Genomic DNA, 18,695 nt, shown 5'->3' with positions numbered 1-18,695 from the left:
ATTACCAAGAATGATTTTAAAGAACACTGTGGATCTGAATATTAATAATTTTAAAGGAACATATTTATCCAAGGGGAACTAGATGACTCAGTGAATTTGTAATGGGTTATGTAGCTTTTCCTCTGTTGGATGGATTTGAACTGGTGGCCTAAATTGTTAATGAGAGAAAGCTGCTACTACTGTATCTGATGGCTTTTTGGTGGCCGGCATGATATGAGTTGCAAGGGTTAATTCAGTTTGAATTGATGAGTGTTCTAAAAGAAAGCTCTTTATGCAAAACATTAAACTGAGGTACATTTTTTTTTAAACTGCATCTTTCATGTTACAGTTAGATTGACAGATGTTTAAGCATTCAGGAAAAATGAAGTTTTGCTGTTGGTGTAAAGAAGGTGTACTCTTTATTTTATACAAATGTTTTGGATGCGAACTACAATTAATCAGTACATTGACTTGCAAACCAGTGTAAATCATTGCTCAGGGCCAAATTCTATGCCATGGAACAAGTCTGGTACACAGGCTGGGGCATAGGAATTATGGGTGTGTTGAAGAAATGTTCCCCATTCAGGCCACAGAGTGCCAGTGAATCCTGTGTGTGGCAGTAGCACCACCCTCTCCCAGGAGAATAGCTAATACGTCCTCATAGGTTGGGTTACACCTGCTGCTCCTCCATCCACCTCACCTTTGCTGTATCCAAGTGACAAGTCCCACCCCTTGCTTTGGTGTTCTCTACACTGAAGAGAAAGGTACGTTCTTAACTCAAGTTAAAATCCTAGTGAAGACAAAGCAGTTGTAGTTTCCACACGAGTTAGCAGGTTAATTTAAGCCTATGGGGAAGCATAGGTTTTACCTCAAACTGCTAACTCATGTGAAAGTGACAACTACCATGTCTTCACAAGGATTTTAACTCAAGTTTAAAACACCATTTTTCCCCGGCAGTGCAGACAACACCAAACTTGGCTGGCAAAGTTGTGCAAACTAGTGTTACGTTTGTAGTAATGTTAACATGAAGTAAAATGAGAGAATACATGGCTTACAGGTATGAAATGAAAAAATCTTTGTGTATAGACATATACATAATGTTAGTGATGAATAAATTAAACACAAATGATGTCTAAATGAATAACTGTGTCTATAATGTAAAGTTAATTTTACAAGCAGTAGAAAATTAAGGGCTAGATTCAATCTCAAACTCTGGTGTAAATGAAGAGTTACAATGCTATTACTCCTGATTATTCCTGAGGAAGCATTATTTCAGAAAAGGATCTGGGGGTTGCAGTGGATTACAAACTAAATATGATGCTCCTGGGGAAATTCTGTGCCACTGTGCACATGCAGAATTCATGTCCCCTGCAGGTTTCTCTGCTTCCCCTCAGAAAATGACAGGGAAGCAAGTGGAAACTACAAAAGTAGTCACATATCTTTCCCCAGTAGCATAGGTGGCAGGTTATATACGTTTGTGGTGCTTGAGCACTAGGAATATTCAGGGCTGGGGGCCCTGCTCCAGCAGTATTTGGACCTGAGTCTCTCCCCTAGGCCTGCCTGGATCGAGCCCCGGCCCCTGCAGGTCTCCCCCTCTGCCCAGCCGCATCCTTGCCTGACAGAAAGCCGTGCAGCGCCTCTCCCCTGCTTGCTTCTGCTGCCGGAGTAGAGTGGCTCCCAGCAGAACTGCTGTCTGCTCCCCCAGGGTCCTAGTGCCTGCCATCCCCTAGCTCTGAGCCTCTCCAACACCCCAAACTCCTCATCTCCCCACACCCTAATCCTCTGCCTCAGTCCTGAGCCCCCCCACATCATGAATCTCTCATCCTCAGCCCCAATCCTCATCCCCCTGCACCTAATCCTCTTCCCCAGCCCTGAGCCCCCCCGCATCATGAACCCCTCATCCTCAGCCCCAACCCTCATCCCCCTGCACTCTTATCCTCTGCCCCAGCCCTGAGCCCCCTTACATCATGAATCCCTCATCCTCAGCCCCACAGCCCTCACCCCACACCTCAACCTCTTCCACAGCCCTGAGCCCCCCCGCATCTTGAACCCCTCATCCTCATCCTCAGCCCCAACCCTCATCCCTCTGCATTCTAATCCTCTGCCCCAGTCTTGAGCCCCCTCACATCTTGAACCCCTCATCCTCAGCCCCACACCCCACACCCCAACCCTCTGCCCTAGCCCTGAGCCCCATCCTGCATCATGAATCCCTCATCCTCAGCCCCACAGCCCTCACCCCTGCACTCCCTCCTATCCCCAGACTCCCTCCCAGAGCATGCACCACCTCCCCTTTCCCACACACCCCTTCCCACCCCCAAACTCCCTCCCAGAGCCTGCACCCCTAACCCTTTCCTACAGCCCCACCCCCAGCCCAGAGCCTGCACCCAAACTCCGTCCCAAAGCCTGCACCCTTCACCCCCTCCTGCACACCCACCCCCTGCCCCAGCCCGGAGCCTGCATCCAGCACCCAAACTCCATCCCAAAGCCTGCACCCTGCAGCCCTCCTGCACCCTAATCCCCAGCCCAGGACCTGCACCCCAGACCTCCCCCCTAAACCCCTCCCAGAGCCTTAGGCTTGGGGGAGCAGAGTCGGGGGGGGGGGTTCTGGGCACCACCAAAATTTCTACAAACTTGCCACCCATGCCCAGTAACATGGATGCATCATTTGCCCTTAGAAACCTCCCCTGGCTGCAGGAAGCTTTGCATCTCCCACTCCTCCCCCGCCCTCCCGCTTCCTGCCCTCATTACTCCTCAGCTGCAGAGGAGGAGGTCACTGTATGGGGAGCTGCTCCCCCATCTGGCCAATTCCTATGCATCCAAGCCCCACTGAGCCTCACCCCCTGTATCTCTTCCCCACCGAGCCCCTCCTCCTTGCATGCAGACCCCCATCCCTGCACCCAGACTTCCCCCTGGACTCGGATCCCCACCCAATGAGTCACACACACCCCTCCACCTGGACCAGCCCAACGAGCCCCCGCACCTGGACTCCCACTCCACTAAGCCCCCACCAGCTTCACCCTCCACCCCACTAAGCCCCTCTCCCCCTGCATCTGGATCCCCAGCTGACCCCCCTCACACCGCTGCTCCCCACTGAGTCCCAACCACCTTCATCTGGACCCCTCTGCAGAGTCCCATTGCCTCTGCACTCAGAACCCCCCAACAAGCCCCTGTGCATCCAAATCCCCCCACGCCTGGACCCCGCACCGAGCCACTCACACCCAGATTGCCCCACACAGAACCCTCTCATCACATACCTGGATCCCCCGCACACTAAGCCCCTTCACACTTGGATCCTGTCGGGCTTAGTCTGCCCACCAACACCTGGTGTGCCTGGTGCAGATGGGCAGGGCTCTAGGGTGTTTCTGGGGCAGGCCCAGCTCTTGCACTGTGTCAGGGTCTGGTGCAGCCTTTCTGCTGAGTCCCTGTCCCAAGGAGGTGGGGGCTGCAGGGTGATATCCCACCTCCATGCAGCCGTGGTCTGCACTCCCCACTGCCATTCTGGACTTTCCATGTTTATTTATTGACAAATAAAATGTTCAGAATTTTGCCGAATTTTAAAATATTGTGCGCAGATTTTTTTTATTTTTGGGGCATAGAATTCCCTCATGAGTAATATGAGTCAACAATGTAATACTGCTGTAAGAAAAAAGTGAACATCATTCTTGGATGTCCTAGCAGGAGAGTAGTAAGTAAGACATGAGAAGTTGTTCTTCCACTCTATTCTGCACTAATAAGGCTTCATCTGGAGTATTGTGGAGTCCAGAGGTGAGCAACAAAATTTATTAATAGGTTAGAAAATATGAAGGAAGGATTGGAAAAAAATTGTTTTTTTTTAGTCTGGAGAAGAGAAGACTGAGTGGGGGCATAACAGTCTTTAAGTCCATACAAATTCATTATTAAGAGGAGGTTGATAAATTGTTTTCCTTAACCACTGAGGAAAGGGCAAGAAGTAATGAACATAAATTGCAGCAAAGGAGATTTAGATTAGGGTTGTGAGTTCAATCCTTGAGGGGGCCACTTAGGGATCGGGGGCAAAAATCAGTACTTAGTCCTGCTAGTGAAGGCAGGGGGCTGGACTCAATGACCTTTCAAAGTCCCTTCCAGTTCTAGGAGATTGGTATATCTCCAGTTATAAAAAAAAAACTTCCAAACTGTAACGGTAGTTTAAACACTGGAACAAATTAGCTAGGGAGGTTGGAGGTTTTTAAGAACAGGTTAGACAAACACCTCTCAGTTATGGTCTAGATAATACTTAGTCCATCTTCAGTGCCCGGGACTGGATTAAATGACCTAAAGAGGTCCCTTCCAGTCCTACATTTCTGTGATTCTGTGATTTAGACCAGTATAACTGAGATCAGAATAAGTGACTTGCCCAGGATTACATATTCAGTGTCTTAATCTGTTACATCAGTTTTACTTTGTTGATAATCTTTGAGACCTATTCTTTAAGGGCAACTGTACCATTTTATTCATCACAGTAATCTGAAAACTCATGTCATGAGAAGCCCCAATCATTTCACATTTTACAGTCTGCACCTCACTAATGCACACAGTTAATAATGATAAACATGACTCCTCACTTTCCAACCAAGATTTAATAGTGGGAGGCTGCAGTGAAGTCCTGTATTACTAAAATATCTTTACTTTAAAAACAATTATAGTACAGAACATTTATGTACTTATTCTGAGGTATTATCATAAATAATTAAGTTTACTTGCTGATAAATGAACAAAGTGTATGTTGTGATGCATTCTCACTTTTTTAAAATGTTGTTTCTTGGCTTAGTTGCTGATTTGCAAAATTCAGTATTTACCAGAGGTTTCCAGTATTAGTATGAGTTGTGAAATTCTGCTTTTAAATAACTGTATAATTCATTTAATTTTAAAATCACTTTTAAAGTAGGATAGAAGATGGTTTACAGCCTCTTACATTGGGATTCCTTACTAGCTTTTATATTTTTCAGCAGCTTAGTAATAATTAAAACTTTCTGAAAAATACATCTTGGCAGTCAATAAATGCTGAGAAGAGCTGCTTACAATGTGCTCTGTCTGCTTCCTGTGCTGAATAAAATAGGAGCATTACTTTAATTAGGAGTGAATATTGAGGTGGCTTAGTGTTATGGATTGCCATGAGATAGCTTTAAGTTTGATTACATGCTATGTCTACACTACAGACTTCTGCCTACATAGCTATGTCGGACAGGGTGTGCAGAGGTATGATCCCTGACCAACATATCTATGCTAGCAAAAGCCTCTAGTGTAGATGCAGTTGTATGGCAAAACTACGCTTTTACCAGGACCAGCTCCAGGTTTTTTGCCACCCCAAGCAAAAATAAATAAATAAAAAAAAGCCCGAGTGCCACCCGAAGCAAAACAAAAAAATGGAATGCTGCCCCTGGAAAAGAGCCATACCCAAAGGGCCGGAATGCCACCCCTTGAGACGTGCCCCCCCAAGCACATGCTTGGAACAGTGGTGCCTAGAGCCCGACCTGGCTTTTATGAGTGTAGTTTGTTTGCAGATAGATGTGGTGTCCATACTAGGAGCACACTGCTAGTGTAGTATACCTGTACTGCTAAAGCAAGTCTAGTGTAGACTTGGTCCTAGTCCCTTCCTTATGAGATCACCTGGAAGTGGTGTGGAAGCAGAGCATTGTGTTTGCAGCTGGAGTGCCTTGCTGGTCTCAACTGCAACTTGCTGGGCTTATTAAGGGAAACTCCTTTTTGGCACCGATGAGTTACAAAGGGAGTCCCAGTCAGTCCTCTTTAGCCTTGACATCGGGCTTTGCAGAAAGCAGGGAGAATCTCTGCAGATCCACATAGTTCTGGTAAGAATATAAAGTATCCCCCTTTCTCCCTTAGCCCCAGGGGAAAAATAGCTATTTCAACATATTGACTTAATCTCCAGGGCTCATTCTTTTTATTGAATTATGGGTTTTCCTGCACCTTAGTGGAAAAATGTGCACCCACAGGAATTGTTCAAGCTTCTATTCACATGTCCTGTTTCACATTTAAAATTCTCTATTGTGTGTGTATATCATATCAACTTTATTAAATTTGAAAGTGACACAATTCAAATATAATAGTAAAAAAACAAAAGGAAACAAAACCTTCTTAATGATACAACAGACCTAACTTCACGTGATACACAATACTTAATAGAATTGCTGAGGAACCTCATTGTCAGAATTTCATTCTACCAAAATATATAAGGTAGGGAGAAGCTTTAAAAGTCTTCAAAAGTAGCTGCAGGGACTTGCTTGAGGTGCCATTTTAGTACTCACTCCATTGAGGATTGAATTTTCCTGGCTGCCTTTGATGCTTTAAAAGCTTTGTTTTAGATTTTTAAATGCTTATTTGAGCATTACTGAATAAAAATTTGAAAAGTGAAAGATTTAAGGCTTTCACAGTATCCACTGTGAATTGTTTCTCAATGGAGTAAGTTCAGTATAGCCACCTTGGTCACTGTGTGCAGGATTTTGCCAACCAGGTTTCATCCCAGCCTCTGGTTTTGTGGGTGTAATTTTGCACCTTCACTGTGGGTCAAGAATACTAGTAGTTAGACATCTCTGGTCAAATTTATAAATGTATATACGTGACTAAGTCACCCGTTGACTTTCAATGAGACTTAGGTTCCTAAGAGCCTAAATCACTTTTGAAAATGTGACTTAGGGTCCTAAGGCACTTTGATACTTTTATGTCTAATAGTACTTCTTCCTTAATAAATAGTGGGTTCAGACTTGAAGGTAAAAGTACTTGTTAACACAGAGGCTAGTCTGCAAATGTTCTGCATTGTAAGATCTCGTGAGACCTGTGGGTTCTATGCTCCCTGAAAGGGACATCACGGAATTTAATTTATGTTAATAAAACAGCAGAAACAATTATTTCTAGACTAAGTTTAATAATACTAAAACAACTTGCACATGAAGTGAGCTTAAAAGGATATTTACCAATTAAACTGGAGTTGAGGGAACTGTGTTTCTCTTATGATCGCAGGCCAACATTATGTGGGAAGATGGGGAAGGTACTTGATGCTGAAATTCATAGAATCACAGAGTTAGAAGGAACTGGAAGGGTCAACTAGTCTAACCCCTTGCCAAGCTCCAGGATTTGTTGTGCCTAAACCATCCAAGATGATGACTAGCCAGCCTCCTTCTGAAAACCATTATTCAAAGTAATTGTTCTTGGGAAGTTCATTGCTTTTAAAATATGAGTCTCAAAGATATTTCATTAGCAATATCATGTTTGTGGTGTTTGTCATAGTAATTCAGAAATTTGCTTTATTGTGAAATATGCTTTATTTTTTCTTGATTTTCTTCTTGTTTCTGTTTACAGAGAGTCGTACAGATTATTGAAGGCAATTGTTGCAAATAATCTTGTCAGTATGCAAGCATAATTTAATGTCTAGGATTATTAGTGGTTTATCGAGTAATACAACATTCTAGTATTATACCCTACTGTAAAAATACTATTAATATTTTGGGTAACCATTTTTCACTTTTAGATTAGGACAGGGGTTCTCAAACTTCATTGCACCATGACCTCCTTCTGACAACAAAGTTACTACATGACCTCAGGATGGGGGTCGTGCCTGAGCCCCACCACACCAGGTGGAGGGAGAGGGGGCTGCATCCTGAGCTCTGCTGTCCCGGGTGGGGGTGGAGTTGGGTTTCACCTTTAGCCCTGGCGCCCAGCAAGTCTAATGCTGGCCCTGGCAACCCTATTAAAATTGGGTCATGAGCCACGTTGGGGTCCCGACCAGTAGTTTGAGAACCACTAGATTAGAAGATGTCCCTGTTGTACTGCATTTGCCCCTGGTGTATTTCCACTGCCAACAGTGGAGCTGCCCCAGGGATGACTTGTTCCTGCTTTTTTATTCTTAGCTTAAATATTGTCACTTTTAAAATATATAAAATCAAACTTTCATTAAAAAAAATACGGGCTTTTATCATCTCTAACTTTTAAATGAAAGGGATAAATATGCCTTGGAAGCAACAAATCTTCTCATGTAAATTAAAGTTTTAAATTAAAATTTATGTTCCACAAAAATGTTTTAACTGCGTTATCTGATTTTGGTTGAGTAATTAGAGTGATTGTCTCTATGAGCAACTATTTGCTTCTCGTTTAATCTAATCTTACCTTCACCCTGCACTGATTAAATGCATAAACTATAAGCCAAAACCCTGCAGCTTTGCTGATATAATTGTATTCTAAATATAAGAAATATATAAATGTAATCTTTTGATTTTTTTACTACTAGAAGCCTGATTCTTCCACATTTACTTATCTGGTGTGTTCCCATTGATGTTAGGGAATGCACAATTATACACATTTAGGGAAAACAGACCCCTGATATTACATCTAAGTGAACTTGCAAAATAGACTTCTGAAAACAGTATTCAAACACTTTTGTTTAGGAAAAATAGCTGTTTGAATCCAGTTGGTCATATGCCAGGTGACACACCTTTTAGACTTTATACTGAATACATTTCTTTCATTAAAAACTAGTCATGTAAGGTTGGATGCTGCCACCAGGTTGCCCATGGAGTAGTAACTTATTCCATGAGCAGTGTTGCTTAATCAGGACTTCACTGTCCACCTGTATGTTGGCAACTTCAGGACTGAAGTCCATGGTGTTCTGCATGGGCACAATAGTCCCCCCATATTCTGACAATTGCAGGCTCAAAGCGTAATTAGTACCACTGAGTTATTGGAGCTAGTCATGGAATTAGTTACAACTCCATGAGAGAGGTAGTGGCAGAATTGAACCCTACAAGATTGGTGTTTAATAAAAAAAGTTTCTTCACTACAAAGTCCAAAAGGTTTGTCACCTTACCTCATATCAGACCAATCAGATTGAGACTTTTATTTGCTCTGGAAAAAATTTGCTTTGTAATGTGCTTGAAAACCATTTTGATGTCTTATTGGAAGTTCACTTTGATGTAATTTCCCTATTTTCCCTAAATGTGTATGTGCATAATTCCACTAACATCACTGGGAATACGCATGTATCACGGGAAACATGTAGACCTTAGTGATAATCCACCAAAATGATTAGTATTGTTGCTTTTCAACAATAATCCACCAAGTAGGCAAATAAATAAACGGTAGAACTCTGCAAGATTCAGTCCATGTGTCTCACTTGTATTTAGACTATGGTTATATTGTTTGTATCTGATTTAGACAGTCAGATTAATATAACAAGGATTCTGTCTTCTATGGGCTAAAACTTACTTACCTTTTGCTGCATAACATGAATGCAAACATGTTTATTCATATTTTGGCCATGGATCTGTGCACCGTGCCAAAAAAAAAAAAAAGACTAGAACTAGGATATAGCTGTATATTTAGAGCTAAATTCTGCTCTCGGTTATACCAGTGCAATCCTGTTGAAGTTTCTGGGATTGCATGGTTGGTAAGGGCAAAATGTAGCCCTTAGTTAAACGAGATAACAGGAGAATACAGATATGTATGAGATTTCCAAGGCCATTCATTAAACATATTGCTAATTATTAAGACTAATTTTTTTTATTTAGAACATAAAATGGAACATATATCACACTAGGAAAAATACAACAGTAGTATTAAACATAAAGAGGAAAACAGGAGAAGATTTAGAAAGGTTTATTTGTCTAACAGGATTTATAGAGGTAAGTAGGCCTCCTTTTTTATCTAATGTATGAATTGGCTTTACAATGGTACTGATTCAAAAAACCAAGCTTTATGTATGTGATCTCTATTATGAGCTCATTTCCCAGGATTTGGGGAGTCTTTAAGCAAAAATGACATCCATTTTTGGTAGGAGGAGAATTAAAAAAATATTTAAACCTTTTTTTTTAAAATCACTCTGATGCTAAATTGTTTGGGGTAGAAAATTGAAATTTGACATGGAAACAGATGTCTTTGAGAAGAAACACCTTTGAACCAGTATTCTAGTGAAAATTTGCTTTCGTTTGACCAAGTTCTGAGTCTTTGTTATTATACATCCTATATGTGATTCTATTAGTCTGACATCCATTGGCTAGGGTATAACACTGAAATACTTGGGATATAAGCACATATTTAAAGTGAAATGCTTCCCTCATTTGAGATGTATGGTGTCAATCCTGTAAGGTGCTCTGTGCAGCTAGGTCTGTTTGCCTGTCCAGAGCTACATCAACTTCAGATTGTAGAAGGAAAGGAATCATATTGTATTGTGCAGTTAACTTAACTTTAACGCATGCAATCTTAATTTGTAGTTTCCTGACACTTGCCTATCATTTCCTGACATTTAGAAGTTTGACCTTGCAACTTCAGAGTCCTCTTATCATAATTCTTTTTGGAATAGTAAGTGGTTTCCTGAAAACTAAATCATGCCTTTCTTTTGTTGTCTTGTGTTGGCCCCTTTTGTAACATACTACTTTTCTATCTTCTCAAAGGTCTGATTTGTGGGGACCTTTCAAAACAGGTCTTTAAATGTATCAACAATGGAGAAAACAAACATGGGGAAGAAGACTTTCATACCAAAGGTGGCACAGTCCTTCTGTAAACAGTAGTTTTGTTTAGTCAATATCCTGAGAAAAGTACTGTTTCTCTAATCCTTTCTGACCATGTTCCTGATAAAATAAAATACCTTTTGCATGAAGCTGGGAAGCCCATTTTGGATATATGGTCTTTCGAGTGTTTGAGAATCCTTGTTGCTTATCAGAAGTGGCTTCCTCATCCCAAAATACAGACGGTCCTTTTTAAGAAATGGATTTCCTCTTATCAAGCTCTTTTGCTTATAAAGAGTATAGGTAATGTCCCTCATCCTTTTGAGAATGGAGACAACATTTTCTTCTTCCCTCAGGCTAGCATATTTATTATTTTAATGTGATGCCATTAATTCTTGATGAAAGTTTGCCAGAAAAGACTCCTATTGATAGCTCTGTTTGTGCTTGTTAATGTGATTCTCAGAACAGCTATTAATATCCTAGTGCACTGTATCCTTTATCTTCAGGGTCTTAGATATTCGCTCTTCCTCTTCAAGGAACCACTCTTTACTTCTTATCTCTAAATATTTATTTTAACTTTTGATTTATAAATCTCCTTTCAGAATTTATTGAGTATACAGGTTTAGCTTTTCATGTTGCCATGAATAGTTAATATCTCCTCATTTATTTTCTGGCTCATTTCCTTAAAGCCCTTAAAAAGTGTTCACTTTAATCAAGTCTCCATTGTCCATGGGGCTTGAACTTCATGGGACAACCCATAGGCCACTTGTTACTTAATGACTTAATGACTCTTGTTTCTTTTAAATACAGTGACCTCGATCCTGAGCTGCCTCAGTTCTGCTTGTACTATACCAGTTCAGAAGGTGGCCCTGAAGCCAGTTCAATTAGCTGTGCAAGAATCAACAGAGTATAGGGAGATCTTCTGGTAGCATAGAGCTGTCATAAAGGCTCCTCTGCTATTGCTGGAGTGGAGGTATGGACATTGTTGCTGCAATGGCTCCTTGTGGGTTGTTAGACACCAGCAGAAGTTAGAGCAGTCCAGAGAATGCTTTAAGTTGTTCCAAGGGGACCAGCTTGGCACACAGTCAATCCAAGATCAGGTGAATAAAAAAGTTACTGTTGCACCCACGTTTCTTGAATTATACCGAGCGCTTCTTGGCCACAGCTGAAAGGTCATAGTCAATATTTCTTCAGACTGATACTGTGACAGGGAGACTCAGTGTGTTATATATGACTCACTTTCCTTTTATTATTATCCTTATCCCCGAATATCAGCTTCACATCACCTTATCTTCTCTGTTCTTCATTTTTCTCACAGTGGAGCTATTTTTCATCATATAAATGTGAAAATGCCTCTTATTTTTTATTTTTATTGAAAAGAAATAGGAGAAACCTGTTTTCTTTTCTGTTGCTTCTGGAGATGAATCCACTGGGTCAGCTAAAATAAAATCCAATAGTATCTGGTCAAGTGGAGTCTATTATTTACTATACTAAATTTTTTTCTGTGCCTTCAATTTTAGCATAAGCTTTTAAAAAGTGTGTATGTAAATTCTGCTCCTAGATCAATATTTAGGCACCTAAATGTGTGGCTTAATTTTCAAAAGTACTGAGCATTTAACAGCACCTGTTAAAGTAAGTGGAAGTAGTTAGATGCTCAGCACTTTTGAAAATCAGGCAATTTATTTGGAAGCCTAAACTTACGTAGTCACTTCTGAAAATTCTGGTCTTATTCTCAGACTAGTCATTTGATCATATATTGCCTCTTTGGCTGCTGTTAGCGTAGCACTAACTAGAAAGAGGTCAGTCCACCATATGGTAAGACTTGGGTTTAACTGGGATTTATTAATGTATTTTCATTTCTTGGGTGCTTCTTATTAGTCTACCAGAGAGAATTTGTGAAGAAAGCAACAGTTATAGAATGTGAAAACTTGGTGGTTCTTTGAGTACACGTCAGTGTGGATCTCACTGACGGAGTGCATATGCCTCATGGGTGGGAGACTGGATTCTTTTGGCTAGCAGTGTCCATCAATGGCTTGTTGGCTGGGCCAACAAATTTACCTTATTTGTGAACTCAACTGTGAAAATTGAGTTAAATTTCATAAAATGTCACAATAATCTATAACAACGAATGTTGATGAGAAAAGGTGCAAAAGGGAAAGAGACAAAAAGGCCTACTGATATAACGCAAGGGTTGTGTTAAGATCATGCCTGGTAATCAAGAAAAGCGTGGAACCAAAAATCAATGGATCAAAATTGGTGTGTCAAAAATTAGGCTGAATTAGTGAACAAAATAATGAGGAGATGGGCTGTTTCGCCTATCATTCCCCTTTTGGGGTCCTTAAACAGAAAGATTTGATGGGGGTGAGAATCGAGAAGCTGGCTGCCAACACCTAAGATAGAGACACAAGAGAAAAAGAAAGGTGTGAGCTTTACGATCATGGCTGCAACCCCCACCTATCTGGGACCCTGCAATCCAACATGATCCTATTTGGCCTACATTGATCTGATCCTGAGAGATGTGCTGACCAGACTGGGCCAGAGAGAGGGACCCAGATGATATTGCCATCTCCTCCAGCTCTGGCTAATCCCAACCACCACCTGGGATGTGAGACTTTGTCGTTCTCCTCCTCATCTCCCTTTGTGGTCTTCCTTTCCCCACATTATTTCTTCTCTCCCCTATGCCTCTCTTTTTCTCTTCCATCTAATAAGAGTCATCCAAGACTGTGTATTTGGAACACTGCTATTAGTCTGTGGCCAATGAGGCAGTTAAAAGCAGTGCCCTAAACAACCTAATGCTGGTACTAATTTGCAACATCTCAGATTGGTTAGTAAGATCATGAGCCATGCCTGTGTCATTCCTGCAGTGAGACTGAAAGTGAGAATCAATACCGGAGACAGAAACTGTATTTTCTTCTTTGTTGTTTTTTTTCTTTCCTCTCTTGCTGTTTTAGTTAGGAATTAGAACCAGATTTTAACAACAAGAACTTCAGCTCATCTCAGTTAACTCCTCCTTCCAGTTTTTCCTTCTCTTTTGTATTTTTAATCAAATATTTTTTTAAACCATGTTTGTCTTTGTATTAAGCAGACTGAGGTCTCTGTATACCAAACCCAAAACTTATTTAAAGGCGTTGGACAGTGACAGCATCATGTTAATGCTTTTGACTCTTTGGGCCGAGTAATTTCATTAAAATTAATACAACAGGCCACATATACACCCTCTACTTCCTTATGTTCCTGTGCGAGTGGCTTTGGCCTCCAGTCATTTTCCTTTTGCCTGTAGCAGCAAAACGGCACCTAGTTATGTCCAACTCACTGGAGTGCTAGTGTGCAAGCTGTTCTCATTTTAGATTTCTGAAAACCTTCAGAACAGCCTTTAATTTCAGTCCACATGGACTGAAAAATCCTCATCTGGATCATCCAGCCCCCTCCTCCTTCCCTTCCTCACCCTGATACCCCACTCCCCTATACTTCAAGAAGGACCTTGAGATGATGGATTGAAAACCCATGGGCTTTAACCCTTGTCTATCCTGTAAACAGACAAATTCTTCTTAAAGACAGGCACAGCAAGTGCCTGTTTTACCTGGATGAATCCCACATCCCAAGCAGGTGCTCAGTTTGCCTCTCGTTCTGAACCCAGATTTGAAAATCGAGAGATGCAATACTGAAACTCCATCTCTTAGAATGATTTATGAGAGTGGTGTCAGCTGCAAAAGACCTGGGCTCCAAGATACTCTAATGGTCAAACCTGCAGTATCCAGTGCTCCACTGAGCTGGCAGATGATGCCCAAGACCGTAGTGGAGAAGTGTACATTGAGTAAATAATTAGTACCGACCATGGCTCTGGACCCATCAAGACCATCAAGATTGAAGGTGATGTCCCAGATGTCAAAACAGGGCACGGAAAGAGGATGCCCAGAACACAGGGTCAGGAGAAAGAGCACAATGTCCTCTCACATAGAGAGATGCAGAAAGGCATCGAGAAGGGGGGATAAATCCTCCAAAACTCATCTGGCACTGAAGATGAGTGACAAGGAACAAACTGCATGGCAGCTGACTCCATTGGTACCTTGCCCAGTGCATCATATTCTTGTTCAATCATATTCCATTTTTGCATATGTTTTAGTGTTGAGATACCTGCAAGGCCTTCTTCAGACCTGCCCCCAGGTTAGTGGCCCAACTCCAACCTGGGACCTCAGTGGTGTCCTCCTGTGGCTCACAGCCCCATTTTGAACCTCTGGCAGATTGTTTGTTTATTATATCACTTTACCATCAAGCAAGCCTTCTTAGTTGCCATCATGTCAGCACAGAGTCAGTGAGATCCAGGCTGGACTGCTGTACTAGTCACATTACAAGGACAACGTGGTGTTAAGACCACTCTCAAAGTACATTACCAAGCAGTCTCAGTATTCCATCTGAATCAGTCAGTCACCGCACCAGTCTTTTTCTTGAAACCTCACTCTTCTCCTCCAGAAAAGAAACTTGACAGTCTGGGCATCTTCAGAGCTCCACACTCTTACCTAGATAGCACTTAATCCCTTCTCTTTGTGATCATATCAGGTGTATTGAAAGATCAAGCGATCTCTTCTCAGGGACACTCAAAGTGGATTGCACAGTGCATTTCCACCTGTTACCAGCTGGGTGGTGAGTCTTTCTCCCCAAACCTCAAGGCAGTTTCCACTAGAGTACAGGCAACATCATCAGTTTGCTTCATAAATGTGCCAATCTTGGAGATTTGCAAAGCAGCTATGTGGAGTAATCCACTGACCTCTGTTAAAGATTATGCACTTGACATGGCAGCCAGGGCAGATGTCAAGTTTGGAATTTTGTTTGATTGATCAACTATGACTGCTCAATCCCACAATCTGGAAGAAGATACTGCTTGCCTGTCATGTAGCGTGAGATCCACGCTGACACATACTGAAAGAGAGAATGGTTATTTGTTTGACAGTAACTGTGGTTCTTTGAGATGTTGTAGTCAGTGTGGATCCCTGGATCTGTCCTCCATTCCTGATTTTTGGAGTCCTCAGCAACATAGACTTTGAAATTGTGAGGAAACTGAAGAAGGTCGCAGCTGCCTTGCTCGTTATGTCCTCGCACAAGGGCATGGCAAGGCCCCAGTGGATAATGGTATCAAAAATAATCTGTTTTGTGCTCATGAGGTGCAAGGGCAACTACTGTGGGATCCAGTGACTACATCATCTTGAAGAACCACAGTTACTGTAAGGTAAGAAATTATCCTTTACCCTTTGTATGGTGCAGATAGACTTTTCTTCTTTCAAATAGAAGGAATTATACTTCTAAATCTTTACGAAAGTGTGTCTCTATGGTAAATTGAATTGTTGTACATTTTTGGAACGCACTTGCTTTTAAAACATAACTGCAGAGAAACATGCTGTCTGCAAAATATTTACAGAATTAGGAATTTAAAACAATGTAACAACTATGCGATGTTGATGTTTGGTTTTGTCATTAAGAGTAGTGCAAGGTGCCACATGCCAGCGTATTTGGATATTCCTAGATGTGGAATAGCCCATTGACGATGTGATCCCACCACTCAGTGCTGTTTCCTGAGCCCAGAAGCGGGGTTCCACGGTGCTGAGCATGTCCGTTACTGCCACAAGCAATTTAGTGTCACACGCGTCAGGCGATTCGATATCATCGTCGGACTCCTCACTGTCACTTTGGAGCTGAAGGAATAGCTCAAGTGCCAAACGTGATGTGCTGGCGACACTCATCAACAAAGTCCTCAGCAGCTCGGGCTCCATTTCCCACAGAAATTGCACTGCACACAAACTGTTGGGAGACTCACAATGGCGCCAAACATGGATGGAAAAACAGTGACTAATGGAATGTGAAACGTTGCACCACGGGGCGTTGGGACAGGAAGCGGAATGACCCGCACCCTTTCTGTCCCCTTCCCACAACCCACGGCACCAAAATGGGACGAGGTGCTCTGTGGGATAGCTGCCCACAATGCACCCCTCCCAACAGCGCTGCAAATGCTGCAAATGTGGCCACACTGCAGCGCTGTCCCTACACAGCTGTACGAAGACAGCTGTAACTCCCAGCGCTGCACAACTCCAAGTGTAGCCAAGCCCTAAGATTCTCTAGTCCAGATAGGCCTGTGTGAGACCTTAAAAATGGAACTCACCTCTAAGACATATTTCTTCTCTCTTCTTTTCTCCCAAACGTATCTTCTCTGATAGCCAGGGTTTTTGTGGCAGTCAAGGCAGTTAGACCTCATCAGTTTTGTCAGGCAGAGTGACAGTAGCCCTCATTCCCTCTATCCAGTCAAATAATGGGCCATCTGTGACGTTTTGGGGATCACCCAGACTGGTAAAGGGTTGTGTCACTGCCTGCCCTTAATTAGCTTGTAATTTCAGAGTGCCTGATACCAGTAGCTAGGCCGCATGCACAAAGTGTTACTGTTACCAGCCTAGTTACTCCTTTCAGGGTGACACCAACAGCCCTTCCAGTCCCAGCTCTCCCCAAGGTTCTTAATTACCAGACACTTGGACCATTCCTATCTGGTAGCCCATCACCCCAGTAGCCACATAGTTTGCCTGCTTGGGGTAAAATTAAACTAAAAGTTTATTTAACAGAAAAAACACAGATTCAGAGATGAAATAGTAAGGGGAGAGCAAACATATAGAAGTTACACAGAAAATAAACATGAAGATTCAACCTCAGGCTTTACACTTCCATATTAGATAAAAATCCCTTTTCTAATACAATTAATTACCTATTGCCTTTGAACCATTTCCCAGCATTCCCCCTAGCTATAGGGGGATCCAGCATTTCACAGACAGCTTCCTGGCTTGAAGCTGTACCTCAGTCTCTAGATATAAATCTCAGATGCAAGCCTCCTTTTTAAAAGACTTTCTCATTCCCTTCTGGCATGACAACTTGGGGGTGGGGGTGGGATTTCCTCTTGACTTGATAGCTGGGGTGTCTCAATATCCTCCCATTAACTCTAATGGCCCATCATTGTCTTTTCCTGGGCTAGACAGTGTTCCTATAAACCCATGGCTTGGCAGGCGCCCCTCCCTGCTCTAAGGTGTAGCTAGAATTGCACCACAGATCATGAGGACAGTTTTCTATATACATAAAGGCATAGATTCATAACCACAGTCTGAATACATATCTCATAGTGACCATCAGATTTTGAATGTTACAAGCTTTCATGAAAGACCTTACTCAATAGACTTTTATGCAATTAGGTGATTTAACTGCTGATTTTGGGGGGTTTAAACCTTCTGTTCTCCCCTTTTGTCACACTATTCTTCAATTGAGTTAGTTCAGAGTGGTCTCTCAGCTACTAACCTCTAACCTTAACTCACCGGTCATCCCTCTTCCTTCTTCATTCAAAATGGATGTACTGAAGTCATCATACTGATAAGGACTGTCTCTTCGAGGAGGTTCCTGACTGGATAGGCATTTTGTCCTTAAAGAACTTCCAAAGCTATCCCAAAATATCACAAAGATAGGAAAACAACACTTTTGTACTATCTCAGACAGGACAGTTATCTTATAAATTTTGAGAAGAAGTCAGATTCTTCTGTCCAATGTATTCTCTCCCCCTAACATCCTGGCTGATTTCCAATTTGTAGGATATATAGTGTCAAATACTTGCGCGTTGCCTTCCAAGATGCCATGTACCTGGGGCAATGCTGTACTAACTGTGGCCGCAGAGCAGTTTATTTGGAGGAGAATTTAATCAAATGCAAACTTATAGCATTTCTGATAATAGTGGATACCTCTTTAGGGAACTCATCTGCCAAGGGCAAGTTCTTTTGGCCCTAAGGGAGCCAACTGATTGGCCCTGTCTAAAATGATCCTCTGGTCCTTTTGGTCATGCCTTCCAAGGAGCTGAAGCAGAATTTGGACCAACTAATAAATGTTGTTGCCCAGAATGCCCTCTTGGTGGCGGCATCAGAATTTGAATCTTTCAAAGGGAATTTCTCTGTCCAGTCTCTTATTTCATTTCTTGTTCTTCCTTGAAGTGCAAGTCTGACAGTGCTCAGGAGAAATGATCTTGCTTTGAGTCCACACAAAAGTTGCCGATACAAAACAAAGCTCTTGTTTGCACCTGTAAGAGTTCTGTTAGGCACAGCAATGTTAGGACTAGTCTACACTAGAAGCTGCAGCACGTCTGATGAAGACGCTCTGTGCTCACGGGAGAGAGCTCTACTGTCAGCATCATAAATCCACCTCCATGAGAGCCGCTAGCTATGTGGGTGGGAGAAA

At 42.2% G+C, this 18,695-nt stretch overlaps 1 protein-coding gene and 1 long non-coding RNA gene across 3 annotated transcripts in view; one reads left to right on the top strand and one right to left on the bottom strand.

Annotated features, from left to right (window-relative positions):
- Positions 1-18,695, top strand: part of PHYHIPL (phytanoyl-CoA 2-hydroxylase interacting protein like) — a 90,729-nt gene that overhangs the window by 44,952 nt on the left and 27,082 nt on the right. The window lies entirely within an intron of this gene.
- On the bottom strand, positions 3,692-18,693 carry LOC115654920. Its single transcript, XR_004001297.1, has 3 exons — positions 18,625-18,693; positions 14,117-14,121; positions 3,692-3,701 (listed from the first exon to the last, which is right to left on the bottom strand). It is a non-coding gene; the product is annotated as an uncharacterized LOC115654920 (long non-coding RNA).

This window comes from Gopherus evgoodei, chromosome 7 (genome assembly GCF_007399415.2).
Source record: "Gopherus evgoodei ecotype Sinaloan lineage chromosome 7, rGopEvg1_v1.p, whole genome shotgun sequence".
In the NCBI taxonomy this organism is placed as follows: domain Eukaryota; kingdom Metazoa; phylum Chordata; order Testudines; family Testudinidae; genus Gopherus; species Gopherus evgoodei.
Note: the sequence above shows the minus strand (reverse complement) of the source record. Positions and strands in the feature narration are given on the sequence as shown.